The 13335-nt window shown below is 44.1% G+C and overlaps 1 long non-coding RNA gene across 1 annotated transcript in view; it reads left to right on the top strand.

Annotated features, from left to right (window-relative positions):
* The window catches only part of LOC121016638 (uncharacterized), a 104113-nt gene that overhangs the window by 19785 nt on the left and 70993 nt on the right, over positions 1–13335 (top strand). Inside the window, exon 2 of the long non-coding RNA XR_005784392.1 lies at positions 9096–9268. This is a non-coding gene — a long non-coding RNA (uncharacterized LOC121016638). The remainder of the gene's footprint in view (positions 1–9095; positions 9269–13335) is intronic.

Below are 13335 nucleotides of genomic sequence, written 5' to 3'. Positions count from 1 at the left end.
ACTGAGGGCCCTTGCTCCTCTGTATTTTTAGCCTGCATCTGGAAGAGACGGCTGGCGTCTCCTACAGTTATACATGTCAGGTTCAGCGGTTTCGACAACTCCTCAGGCCTCTAGGCACCTGGAGGTGGGGGCCCCAGATCTGCTCTTGGAAAGGAAGCAGGTGGGAGATGTGAGGGCCCGAAGTGGGGCCATGGGTCCTCCTCTCCCATATAATCCCTGGTTCTGAGATTCCGCCTCCCCAGTATGACAGGGTCAAGGAGCCTCCACGTATCCAGGTGCTCTGGGACCTACAAAGACAAACAGCTCTTTGGATGACACTAGAGTGAGGATGGTGATGCCAAATTAGCAACAAACCCCAGGCCAGTTGGGCATCCCCAAGGACTAGCCACCAGCTCTGGCTGTAGACAGGTGGAACAAAGCATGCAGAAGCCACCCAGAGGGGTGTTGTTCTCTAACATGGTCAGGACAGGCTTGTGTCTGCCTGTGGGAGACAGAGCAAACCCCAGCAGCCTGCCCAGCCTGGGGGAGCCTGGGTTCCTCTGTCACTGGGTGAGAACTGCATCTCACAGATGCTGGAATGCCAGAGAGAAGGCTCTGAGGTTAGTGGCTCATGGTGGGGGCACCGGGAAAGGAGAGGAAGGCCACAGCTTGCCTGGGCAGAGTTGGAGGCACAGTATGGAAGGGAGTGGGGAGCAATCCCACAAAGGGCAGAAGGGTGGTCCCCAGGCTTGAGATGGGAATGGGGTGTGCTCTCGTCAGGAGCTCCAGAGCCTAGACTCTCAGGAAGAGTAAAAACCTCCATCAAGGACACATCTTAAGTACTCCTTCCCCCAACAGCCATATACCCTAAAACTTGCTAATAAAATAAGGTAATAATAATGAAGAGTTATTGCTCTGTTACTCGGAGCTAGGCAGCTTACTAACTGCTCTCCTAGAATTTCCTGATTATCTTACTGATGCTTCACAGTAAGGCAGGAATTGTTATGACTATTCCCATCTTACAGATGAGGAAACTGAAGCTCAGAGAGACTAAGCAACTCATCTGAGTTCACATGACAGGTGGGTGCTCAAGCGACAAATTTAATCCAGAGTCCAGTCTCAGCCTCCAGATGACAAGAAAAGTTGGGAGGTAAATTCCCACTCAGCAGTGATATTTTACGGACCATGAGGAGGGAAGAACATCGATGTGATGTGTGATGTGAATGTTTTGGTTCTGCTGCCAGATTGTGGTTCTGACAAATGCCCATTTTCCTCTGGGCCTCAGTGAGGGGCTGGAAAGAGGCGGGGGGTGTATCCATGCCACATCATTCATCTGTTCTCAGCTCCAAGCTGTCCCTGACAAGATGATTAATAACAAAAACAACAACAATGATATTAGCAAACATTCATGGAGCGTTACTCTGTGCCAGGCATATTACATGTGCTATTTCATTTAATCCTCACAGCTGCCCTGTGAGGTCTTCTTAAACAGGTGAGAGCGAAGCTCAGAAAGGCTGAGCAACCTGCCTAAAGCCACACAGCTAATAAAAAGTGGTCTGGAATTTGAAACGTGGTCTGCACTTAACTGCTCCCCTATTCTGCCTTCTGTGGGATTGGTCCCGCAATGCCTAAATATCTTGAGAAGGAGGGGCATCAGGTAGCCTTTGTCACAGCTGGAGGGAGATGGGAGCAAAGCCTACATTATCTCCAGAAAGCACTCAGTGTTTCCTGTTATCACCCTCCTTACTTTCAGGCTCAGGGAACCCACCTCTTTCCATCCCAGTGCATTCCATCATCCACTTACCTCCAGGTGCTCTGAGAGCTTCCCAAACACAGGATACCTTCTGAGAGAGGAAGGAGGGAGCCTGAGATATCTTTGCTCTATCTGGGTGAGGCCTAGAGTAGCAATGGGGAGGCACCAGGCACTGAGACCTAGCAACGGCTAAGCTTTGCCACCAACTTGAGTTGACCAAATATTTACTGTGTCAGGCACCATTCCAGGGCAGGGCTGCCATACATACTTGTGCACCACATAACCCTCTAAGGGGCTGTTCATACTGTGGACTTGTGTACCTGACACCATATTGGGTGCTGGGAACACCCAACCTGGTCCCTAACCTTACAGAAGATGCAGTCCCATAGGAGTGACAGTCAGATGAACCAGGAAATTACCTACCAATGTGGCCCGTGTAGTGAGATAGAAGGAGCAAGGGCTTGTGAGAGCTTGCAGGAGAGCCCCCAAGACTACATTTGGGAAGTCAAAGAAGGCGTCCTGGAAGAAGTGACTTCTAAACCAAGACCTGAATGAAAAATGGAAGTGGCCTACTTGGCAGGGAAAGAGTGTTCCATGCAGAAGGAAGAGCTTAAGTAGCTAATTTTAATATAAAGTGATATAGGCTATAATATTAATATGAACAAAGAACATTGGGAGCCTTAATAAGTCAGTTACTCAGTAAAACAAACATTCACTAAGAAGATGGAGAATGGTTATGAGTGGGAGTTACAAAAGTTTCACCCAAGGGGCACCTGGGTGGCTCAGTTGGTTAAGCGTCTGGCTCTTGATTTCAGCTCTGGTCATGATCTCAGACAGTTCATGATGAGATTGAGCCCTGTGTGAGGCTCTGCACTGACAGCTTGGAGCCTACTTGGGATTCCCTCTCTCCCTCTTTCTCCCTCTCCCTGGCACGCGCGCGCACACACACACACATACACACACATGATCAGTCTCACTCAAAATAAATAAATTAACATTAAAAAAAAAAAAAAAAAAAGCTTCACCCAGGAGGTGACCCGTGAACTAGGCTTGAAGAATGAGTAAGAGTTTTCTGAGGGGAGGGGAGCCTGGGTGTCTCAGTCGGCTGAGCTTCCGACTTTGACTCACGTCATGATCTCATGGTTCAGTTTGTGGGTTTGAACCCCACATCCGGTTCCGTGCTGACAGCTCAGATCCTGAAGCTTACTTCAGATTTTGTCTCTCTCTCTCTCTGCCCCTCCCCTGCTCACGCCCTCTCTCTGTCTCTCAAAAATGAATAAACGTTAAAAACGTTTTTTCTTAACTTTTCTGAGGGGAAAAGAAGGAAGGGAAGCATCCAAAAAGAGAAAACCACACGAACAAAGTCATATGGTTCGAGATTTTTTTTTAATTTAAGTATAATTAACATACAACATTATGTTAGTTTCAGGTGTACAATATATTGATTCAATAATTCTATGTTATTCAGTGCTCATCACAATAAATGTGGTCACCATCTGTCACTATACAACGTTATTCCAATATTATCAACTGTGTTCCCTATGCTATACTTTTCATCTCTATAACTTATTTATTTTATAATTTGAAGTTTGTACTTCCTAATCCCCTTCACCTATTTTACCTGTCTCCCCACCCACCTCCCCTCCTGCAACCACCAGTCTATTGTCTGTATATAAGAATGTGGGTTTTTTGTTTGTTTATTTTGTTTTGTTTTTTAGATTACACATATAAGTGAAATCATCTGGTATTTGTCTTTCTCTGTCTTATTTCACTTAGCATTATACTCTAAAGGTACATCTATGTTGTTACAAATGGCAAGATCTCATTCTTTTTTGTGGCTGAGTAATATTCCATTGTATATTTATAAAAATATTTATACACATTTTTATTCACATATCGGTGGACACTTGGGCTGCTTCCATATCTTGGCTATTGTAAATAATGCTGCAATAAACATAGGAATGCATGTATCTTTTTGATTTAGTGTTTCTATTTTCTTTGGGTTAATGCTCAGTAATAGAATTACTGGGTTGTATGATATTTCTATCTATAATTTTTTGAGGAACCTCCATACTGTTTTCCATAGTGGCTGCACCAGTTTGCATTTCCACCAACAGTGCACAAGGGTTCTTTTTTTCTGCATCCTTGCTAACACTTATTACTTCTTGTCTTTTTGATTCTAGCCATTCTGATTCTAGTGAGATGGTAGCTCACTGTGGTTTTGATTTGGGTTTCCTTGATGATGAGTGATGTCGAGCATTTTTTATGTGTCTGTTGGCCATCTGGATGTCTTTGAAAAAAATGTCTATTAAGGTCCTCTGTTCATTTTTAGATCGGATTGTTGTTGTTGTTGTTTTTTTCTTTTCTTTTTTTTTTTTTTTTTTTTTTTTTGGTGTTGAGTTGTATAAGTTCCTTATGTATTTTGGACACTAACCCTTTCTCAGATATGCCATTTGCAAGTATCTTCTCCCATTCCATAGGCTCTTTTCATTTGATTGATGATTTTTTTTCATTTTTAATTTCCTTTCCTTTTTATTTTGGTGTGGCCTCAGTAGTTTATTTTTGCTTTTATTTCCTTTGCCTGAGCAGACATGTCTAGAAAAATGTTACTAATGCCAATGTCAGAGAGATTACTGTCTGTGTTTTCTTCTAGGAGTTTTATGGTTTCAGGTGTCACTTTTAGGTCTTTCATCCATTTTCAGTTTATTTTTGTGTATGGTCTAAGGAAGTGGTCCAGTTTTGTTCTTCTGCATGTAGCTGTCCAATTTTCTCAGCACCATTGTTGAAGAGACTGTCTTTTTCCCATCATGTATTCTTGCCTCCTTTATTGTAGATTAATTGGCCATAAAATCATGGGTTTATTTCTGGGCTCTCTATTCTGTTCTACTGATTTATCTGTTTTTGTGCCCATACCATACTGTTTTGATTACTACAGCCTTGTAGTATATCTTGAAACCTGGGATTGTGATACCTCCAGTTTTGTTCTTCTTTCTCAAGATTGCTTTGGCTATTTGTGGTCTTTTGTGGCTCCATACAACTTCCAGTATTATTTGTTCTAGTTCTGTGAAACATGTTGTTGGCATTTTGATAAAGACTGCATTGAATCTGTGGATTGTATGGACATGTTCACAATATTAATTCTTCCATACAACTGGAAATTTTGTGGAACATTAGCTGCATAAAATGGAGGGCTAGTATACCTTCCCTAGGCTACCCACGGTAGCTCTTTGAGTCTCAAACCTAACTTTGATATTTATTATTCTTTTTTAAAATTTGTTAATGTTTTAATTTATTTTTGAGACAGAGAGAGACACGCCATGAGCAGGGGAGGGGCAGAGAGAGAGGGAGACACAGAATCTGAGGCAGGCTCCAGGCTCTGAGCTGTCAGCACAGAGCCCGACCTGGGGCTCGAACCCACAGACTGTGAGATCATGACCTGAGCTGAAGTCGGACGCTTAACTGACTGAGCCACCCAGGCGCCCCTTATTATTCATTTTTAACATGACTTCATCAGAGGTTCAGATAGGAATGTTAGATAGGTGCATGAGTGCAGGAATAAGTGGATGGGTGGAAGAAGTAAGGTATGCATGAATGAAGGAATATAAGAATGGATAAAAATAGCAAACATGTATCTGGTACTCTCTATGCATCAGGCATTGTTCTTTATATTTATTATATTTATTTATTTATTTATATTTATTAAATCATTAAATCCTCGTACAACCGCAGGAGGCAGGTGTTATCAGATGCACTTTACAAATGAAAAAAGTAAGACATGCAAGGTTAAGTAATGTACCCAAGGCCACACAGCCAGGAAGTAGGGAAGCCAGGGTTTGGACTGAAGCAGTCTGGCTCCAGAGGATGTTACAAACTGGGTCCCAGGAGCAAATGCCGGGAGTTAAGCAGTTCCTCCTTTATCCAGATATCTCCTTTTTTACTCCATGGTTGTTTCTTGGTTAAGCTTCCTCCTCCTGTGTCCATGGAGCAGACCTAGGACCTAGGACACTCTGTGTCCAGAGTGAGTCTGCATTGCTGCCCTGGCTGGCTGCAACAGGAAGTGCCTGCAAGCTTTGCCCAGCACCTGCAATGTGCTCGGGGACTTAGGATGGACCGCTGTTCCCAGCGCACTAGGTGAGGAGGCAGGGCTTCTGGCCTTCTCTGTGGAGAGCACCTCAGCTCTGGGAGCGCAGGTCTGATCACTGAGCAGGAAGCTGGAAGTTTGCCTTTCAGGTTGATTGTATTAGCATTTTGGAAGAGTCCCCCTTCCTGTGAAGTGCATTAAGGATTCACTCCGGCTGGTCTCTGGCCCGGGCAGACTCATCGTGAAGTGCCTCAGATTTCCTAGGAATCCTCTGAGACATTTTGACATTCTGATTGTCACTGCCAACGTGGGCTACGAAGGAATTAATTGACATGGATGAAACCCTCAATTTCCAAGGGCTGTGTAATAAAATAAAGGTTATTGTATTATTACAGATTCCACCACTAATGAAAAAGGGCTAAAGACCGTAATCACAATATGGTATGATTCTGGGGACTTACCTTGATTTCCACAGGCAACCATCCTAAATTTTAGGGAATAATAATTATAATAGTATTATTTATAGAGAACTTATGATATGTGAGGCACTTTACTAAATGATCTCTATATATTATGTGTTCCCACACAACCCTCTGAAAGTGGTGTTATTTTCATCTCCATTTTACAAGTGAAGAAACTGAGGCATGGAGAAATGAAGTGAACATAGCTAATCGGTTGTAAAGTAGCAATAGACAAACTTGTGGGTAAAACATATTCTAGTTTCTTGGGGGTGAGGGAGAATTAAGACGCTTGGGCAAGAAGCATTAAGATATTGGCTGAGTATAGAGTATTCTGGTGGTAGAGTATTAGGAATGTGTGTGCATGCTTTCCAGACTCTGGGAGAACCCCACTGTCTTTTCCCTTAGACCACAGAAATCCATCCATCCATCTACCTGTCCATCCATACAAGAGAGATCCAGCCAGCCATTTATCCAGCCATCACCCATCTACCCATCCAGCCATTTATCTGCCCATCAATCCACTCATCCATTTATTCATCATCCATCCATCCACTCATTTAGTCATATATTCATGCATTCACTTATTTATTCAAATCACAGTGTCCCTGATTGCCCTTCCCAAGCGCCTGTCATGGAGGTGGGTGCTCTCCTCTTCTGCCAGGGGTGCCTGCTATGACTAATGCAACAGGCAGGGGAGAAGGGGCATGACAAGGAGCCAGGAGATGTGGTGCCAGCTCCATAGGTTGTTAAGTCTCTTCAACTTTCTCACCCCCAGTCTCCCTATATGTAAAATGGGGATAAAATCTACAGGCTATTGTGAATTTAAAGCAAGCAGATATGTGACACGCTTTGGAAATATAAAAGTGCTGTATGAATTCTTGTCACCATCATTGTTGTCACCAGTGCATCATGTATTCTAACCTACAATGTCCTTAACTTTGAGAAGTCCGCGTTGTTAAAATGATCCATTTCTGATTTTGTATTGCAAAAATTCTATACAATTTACAAACATGAAATTACTTACATTATGCACTTACCCAGTTTTATTATAATCAGACCTGTCCCATGTCCTCTTGGAGCTACCAGAATTATTGGGGAAAAAGAATTGGAAAAGGACTTGGTAATAAGGAGCACTTGATCATGAAATGTAGGCTTGTAATTCCTGGCTTCACGGATAGACCTCTTGGTTATTAGGAGAGAAAAAGCCATACTACAAGGAAGTATGTACCTGAAAATATGAAATTTCAAGATCAGTAGGAACTGCAGTAAATACAGACTCTATAGACATTGTGTATCAGTCAGCTTACATTAAGTTATGCTACAGTAACAAACAACTCCCAAATCTCAGAGGCCTATGAGAAATGTTTATTTCCCCCTTATGTTACATGTCTGTCATAGGTCAGCTGCAGCTCTGCTTCATGTTTTCTTCAATCTGGAGCCCAGGCCAACAAAGGAGCCCACTGGGTCGTAAACCTTCCCTTCACATCTTATTGGTCAAAGTAAATCCTATGCCAACCCTGACATCAGTGGGAAGTGTATTCCCCCTTTAGAAAGGGCACCCAAAAGAGGGAGGATAAATATTTTGAAGAATAATACAACTTTCCATACATTGTAATTGAGCTAGAAAGTAATTTCAACCTCACGGTAGCTTCACGGGAAGGACCCTTGCAGGAGGATGTGGTTGGTCAGGCAGCTTAGCCTCTCTCTGTGTGTCCACCGCTTGCCTTGTCACCAGCTACTGACTCTCTGTACTTTCTCTGTGTCTTCTGGCTTCTGCTTTTCTCTGTCTTGAAGGTTCTATTTCCTCATGACTTTGGCTTTCCCTTCATTGTACCTTTGTCCTCTTTCTTCCTTATGAATTTTTACCTTCTGATCTTGCCATGAATTAGCCAGAACTCTTTAGATTTGGGTGCTGGAAACTGAAATCCAACTAGTTTAAACAAAATAATAATAATAATAATAATAATAATTAATAATAATGGAAAAATAAAGGAATTTATTGGCTGATATAACTGACAAATCAAAAATAGAATAGAACTGGCTTTAAGCATGGCTGGATCTGCAGGCCTCAATGACATCCCCGCCATTTCTCATCTGTCTTTTCTCAGTGTTAACTCCATCTTTGAACACTCTCCAGACACGGTGACAAAGCCCCCTGGTTGTCCTGGAGTAGCCATTCTCCTTTTTTTCTAATGTGGGAGAAGTTTTTAGCTGGCCATACAGCCTCCCTTGCAATTAGCTGTGGTTTGGGACGAAATTCTGGCCAATGGGATTTTTTTTAAGCTTATTTATTTATTTTGAGAGAGAGGGATAGAGAGCAACTGGGGACAGGGGGCAGAGAGAGGGAGAGAGAGAATCCCAAACAGGCTTCAGACTGTCACCGCAGAGCCCAATGTGGGGTTTGAACTCACAAACTTCAAGATCATGACCTGAGCGAACCCAAGAGTTGGACTGAGCCACCCAGGCACTCCTGGCTAACTGGATATAAGCAAAAGTGATGTGTGCAACTTTTGGGTTGTTCCCTTAAAAGGAAAGCCCGTGTTCTCCCTTCCATTTTCTTGCCTTCTGGCTGGAATGTGGTCATGGTGTAATAAGAGTAACGCCCAGAGGGGCAGAGCAACAAGATAGAAGGAGCCTGGGTTCCTATGGATTTTTGTGGAGCAGAGCTACTGCATCCACTTGGGCTTTTATATGAGAAAGAGATAATCTTTTGTCTTGTTGAAGCCACTGCTCTATGAGTCTCTTTGTTACAGTGCTTGTCTATATAGATTTCCTGAAGAGAAAATCTGATTGGCCCAAGTCACCTTTTTCCTCCCACCAGGCCCCAGCAGAGGTTCCTGGCCCATGGATCATCTACCACATTCCTGGTAATGGTCCAGTCAACTGTGGCTATGGAGAGGGGTCCCCTACTGCTGTCCCTTTGATTGCCTTGATGGACATAAGGATAGTGTGATTCACATGTCTTCAGAGCCCTCTGTCTGCTTGCTGTAGTGGGTGAGTTTCATGAGAAGACCTGGGGAGAACTCATGAAGCAGACTGAGTTCTCCAGGCCTGGGGAATGGGCCAGGGAAAACGTAGGAACTGGCTATGGTCTCTGTGTCTATTCTCTGTATCCACACCCAACAGTCTGCCTCTGCAAAATGACACAAGGATCCTAGGTGGGTCATCTTCACTGTGCCAAAGGCAAGACAAGCCCTTTAAATTTATTATGTATGCTTGATGGGTATGGACCAGAGTGTTTGTTAATTCCAAATGCCAATAGGTGTTGATAAATAATGCTATTAAAATATATTATTGTTCTGACACTTTGTTATAGAACCTTTCTTACACTTTCCCCATGTAACATTTGCTTTAAAAGGCCCCAGCCAAAAGCCAAACAGCAGTAAAACTGCACCTAGTCTCCCAGAACAACTTCATTTATGAAACACTCAAAGATTCAGCATTTGGGAAAAGCCTCTGAGATATTCCACTGTTTTGTAAACTTTGCAAAATCTGTAGTTCCTGTGGTGGAGGCCTAACTGCATGTTGAATTTGAAATTTTGAAGCTTCAATTGCTTAAAAATATTGTAACTGCTTCTCAAACAGGAAAATTGCATTTAGATTTTCCTCTGTGTTTAACCTCAGACTGGCAAGAGATAGTCTTCAAATTTCCCCAGTAAATGAAAATCACTTTAGGATTGAGATTGCATGTGGATAGTTCATACCTGGAGAAAAAGAAAACCTTCAGGAACAAATACAGTCATACATTCTGTGCTGGGCCTATAATGTGGAGAAGTAGTTGACCATTTTGTCCTATAATCCATAGCATGAAGGATTTAGGACAGAGACAAGGAAGACATTCTTGCATATGAGGTTCAGTTACATCTGAACTGTTACGAAGGGAAATTGCAGTGTCCTGCTCTCAATTTTCTTAGATCCAGCCTCCTGCAAAATTGTATGATCCCTTTGGCACCTTTCTTGTCAAAATTCTTTTCCTCCCCACAAAGGCTCTGGTGCCTCAAACCATCTCTTCTCATCAGTCATTCAAACTAAAATGTGACTGTTTGCATCTTAAAGGAGACCAGTGGGAAGTGGGCAGTGCTTTACTCAAAAGAATGAATCAACATTGGTGAAATTTTAGGCAGTGACAGACAGTCTATTAGATGGAGTATTGAATGGTAGTCTTTCTTGTCCGCTCATAAAGTGCGTTTTACCTGTGACAAATACAAATACATCCGCTTTCCTTTCTCCTGCCCTCTCTCCCTCCTTTCCTTCCATCTCTGTTCAACAAATTTCTCTGGGGTGCCTGCCCTGTTAATTCTCTATGCTCAATGTTGAAGTCCTGAAATGGGAACTTTCTACAACAAAGGGAAATGAGTCCAAGAAATAATAACCATAATCGTGTGACTGCAATTACCATTTATTGAGTGAGTGCTTACTACATGCTGGGGACCATGCTAAGAGCTTTTTCTGGATAGCATTTAATTTTCACGACAACCCAGTGAGTTAGGTAGTATTATTCCCTTTTCGCAGACAAGAAAACTGAGGTACCATGTTTTGGTCTAAGTCACACATATTAAGTGTGGTGTTGGAATATCAATGCAGGCAGTCTGACCTCAGAGCTTTTTTTGTTCCAGGTGAGATCAGATTAGGAAGAGCACATACGGTGGGCTTCAAGGAGTCAAAGTTGCTAGTGTGCTCTGCACTATCTGAGGAGTTGTGTTGAGGGACAGAAAGAAGGGCCATGTTCTTGCTGAGTGTATGTGAGCACCAGCAGGAGAGTCCCCGTGGGGCACTCCCCTCTCTTTGTTTGCCATCATCCAAAGGATCCCCTCCCCCCATGAGCAGACACACCAGAAGCTGGCTGTGCCCCAGGCATGACTCTGGTCAGGAAGAGAGGATCTTTTGTGAGCTGCTGGCCTGGTCTCTGTTAATGCCAATTAGCGTTCCTCCCTGCTTGGAGCTGCAGGGCCAGCAGGCTTCTGTGATCCTGGTGGCTAAAGGTTTTGGCCTAGAAATGCTCAGGATGTGGGACAGAAGTCAGAGTCTGAGGGAGGGACTGTATCATTGAATGGAGAGGAAATGGGTTTTCACAGAGACTCATGGGGCCCAGCAGCCATGAGGGCAGGGCGGTCTGGACCAGATTAAGAAGAAGAGAAGGTGACATCTAGGACAACCTTCACCCCATCCCCACCAATCTCACCGTCCAGGCTATGACTTGGGAAACTGGTTCTCTAGAGAGGAGGAGAAGGTCAACAGTGCGCTCTGCATTCCTAGGCTTATGGGGGACTCTGGGGGTCTCCAGGAGCTTGGCTATCTAGGGTTATACACACCCTGCACCACGTTAAAGCAAGCCCAGAATGTTGGCCTCAGATTCTACCTACCATCCTCTTGTTTGCTTTGTGAGGGCTGCATCCAGTGTCACTGAAGAGCAGGTGGCCACAGATGATGCCCGGAAGCCAGTGAGTGTTCATCCCTTACTGCCCTCTGGCTCTAGCTCCACCTGGTTGCCCAGATGCTCTCCAGTGACTGACCCAGGTCTACCTAGGGAATAGTTTTCTAGAACCCTATCCTGCAGATTCAAGAAAATCATTTCACCTTCCAAATACAGAGCTTGCCTTACTCTTTCCTCTGCCCTAGTGGGGGTCTTTCTGAGCAGCACATGAAGGGACAGGGACAGTGTCTACAGTAAAAAGGTGCTCAGGCCAGATTTCCCATCTTTGAAATGCTAGCTCCTCTCCTCTTCCTGGCAGTCTCCACTTTTTTCTTAGTGGCTTCTCCATACTCCCATGACAACTACCACTCTGGTTCCCTGTCCCTAAGAAATGGACAATTTTAAAGTGAAAGAGGAGGTCTGTCATGTAGTAGAAGCCTTCTATTTGCTTCTCAAGCTCCAGGCTCAGCCCTTCTCTGTCCCTGCAGTTTGAAAGAACTATCATTTCTTCCAGTACCAAAAGAAAGAGCTCACTATCTCTCCACCCTCCCTGGTGAGGGCAGGCACAGTGGCCCCTCTTCCTTGCTGAGTGGCTCCTCATTACTGCATGGTCTGTCCCTTAGGAGACTTTTGGTGTCAGGGCTCAGGGCCTGGGAGGGAGCTTTGCGAGCCTTTCTCTCTACCCCTTGGCCACCCGCCCCCACCCTGTCACTGGTGGCTGACAGGGGCTGCTTTGCCAACAAAGGTATCACTGAAGCTTTCTGCCAGCTTGTCACTTACCTCTCCCAGGGAAGGAATGGGTGGAGGGACCAGTCATTCAGCTTGACCCTGTTCTTCCAGCAGGTGCTGCTGCCTGCCACAACTTCTGAGGGAAGAGAGGAGCCCTGCCAGGGACGGTGCCCATGTTCTCAGGGCTTGAGGTACACAGTTAGCATATCTCTGCCTACCCTTAGCCCCTTGAAGCCCGGGTCACAGGACTCTGGAGAAATTACTCCCTGCACCTGGCAGGAAGAGACTGAACTACCTGGTGCCATTAGAAACTGGAGATCCTTAGCCTGACATTGGTAGCTTTGGTATCTGGATCTCCCCACAATACTCCAGCTACTAGCATGGGGTCCTCCCCTTAAATTGGTCCCATGAATGGGCCCCTGTGCCTTTACACATGCTATTTCCTCTCTTCTCTCTTCATTATGTCTAAAGCCTACCCACACAGGAGAGCCAAGCTCAACCTTCACCTCCACCAAGGAGACTCCCTTGATTACTCTAGCCCATGGAGCTTCTTCCTCTGAGCCTTCATAGCTCACAAAATAGAATGAAATACTATACCATCACTCATCATATATTAGTCTTGTTTTTCCAATTAGTCTGTCAGTCTCTTGAGGACAGGAGACCATTGGTGACCCTTTTTTGCCTCTCCCAGTGCACTTAGAGAGGGTTGGATTTTTTTGGAACTCAGCCATTAATGGTTGACTAATTAGAACTTGCTGGACTGTGTTCAAGGCCTGGATTTGTATGGGTATATAGTTTTCACGTATCTGTGTATATGCTTGATTTATATATCTGTACACGTATGTACAGTATGCCCTTAAGCATGTGAATGTGATTAACATATTTATACTGTGTGTATAAATGGTTTAATTCATTCAAC

The sequence above is a fragment of the Herpailurus yagouaroundi genome, unplaced genomic scaffold (genome assembly GCF_014898765.1).
Source record: "Herpailurus yagouaroundi ecotype Mexico unplaced genomic scaffold, PumYag 29, whole genome shotgun sequence".
In the NCBI taxonomy this organism is placed as follows: Eukaryota; Metazoa; Chordata; class Mammalia; order Carnivora; family Felidae; genus Herpailurus; species Herpailurus yagouaroundi.
This window is presented reverse-complemented; position numbering and strand designations above follow the sequence as displayed.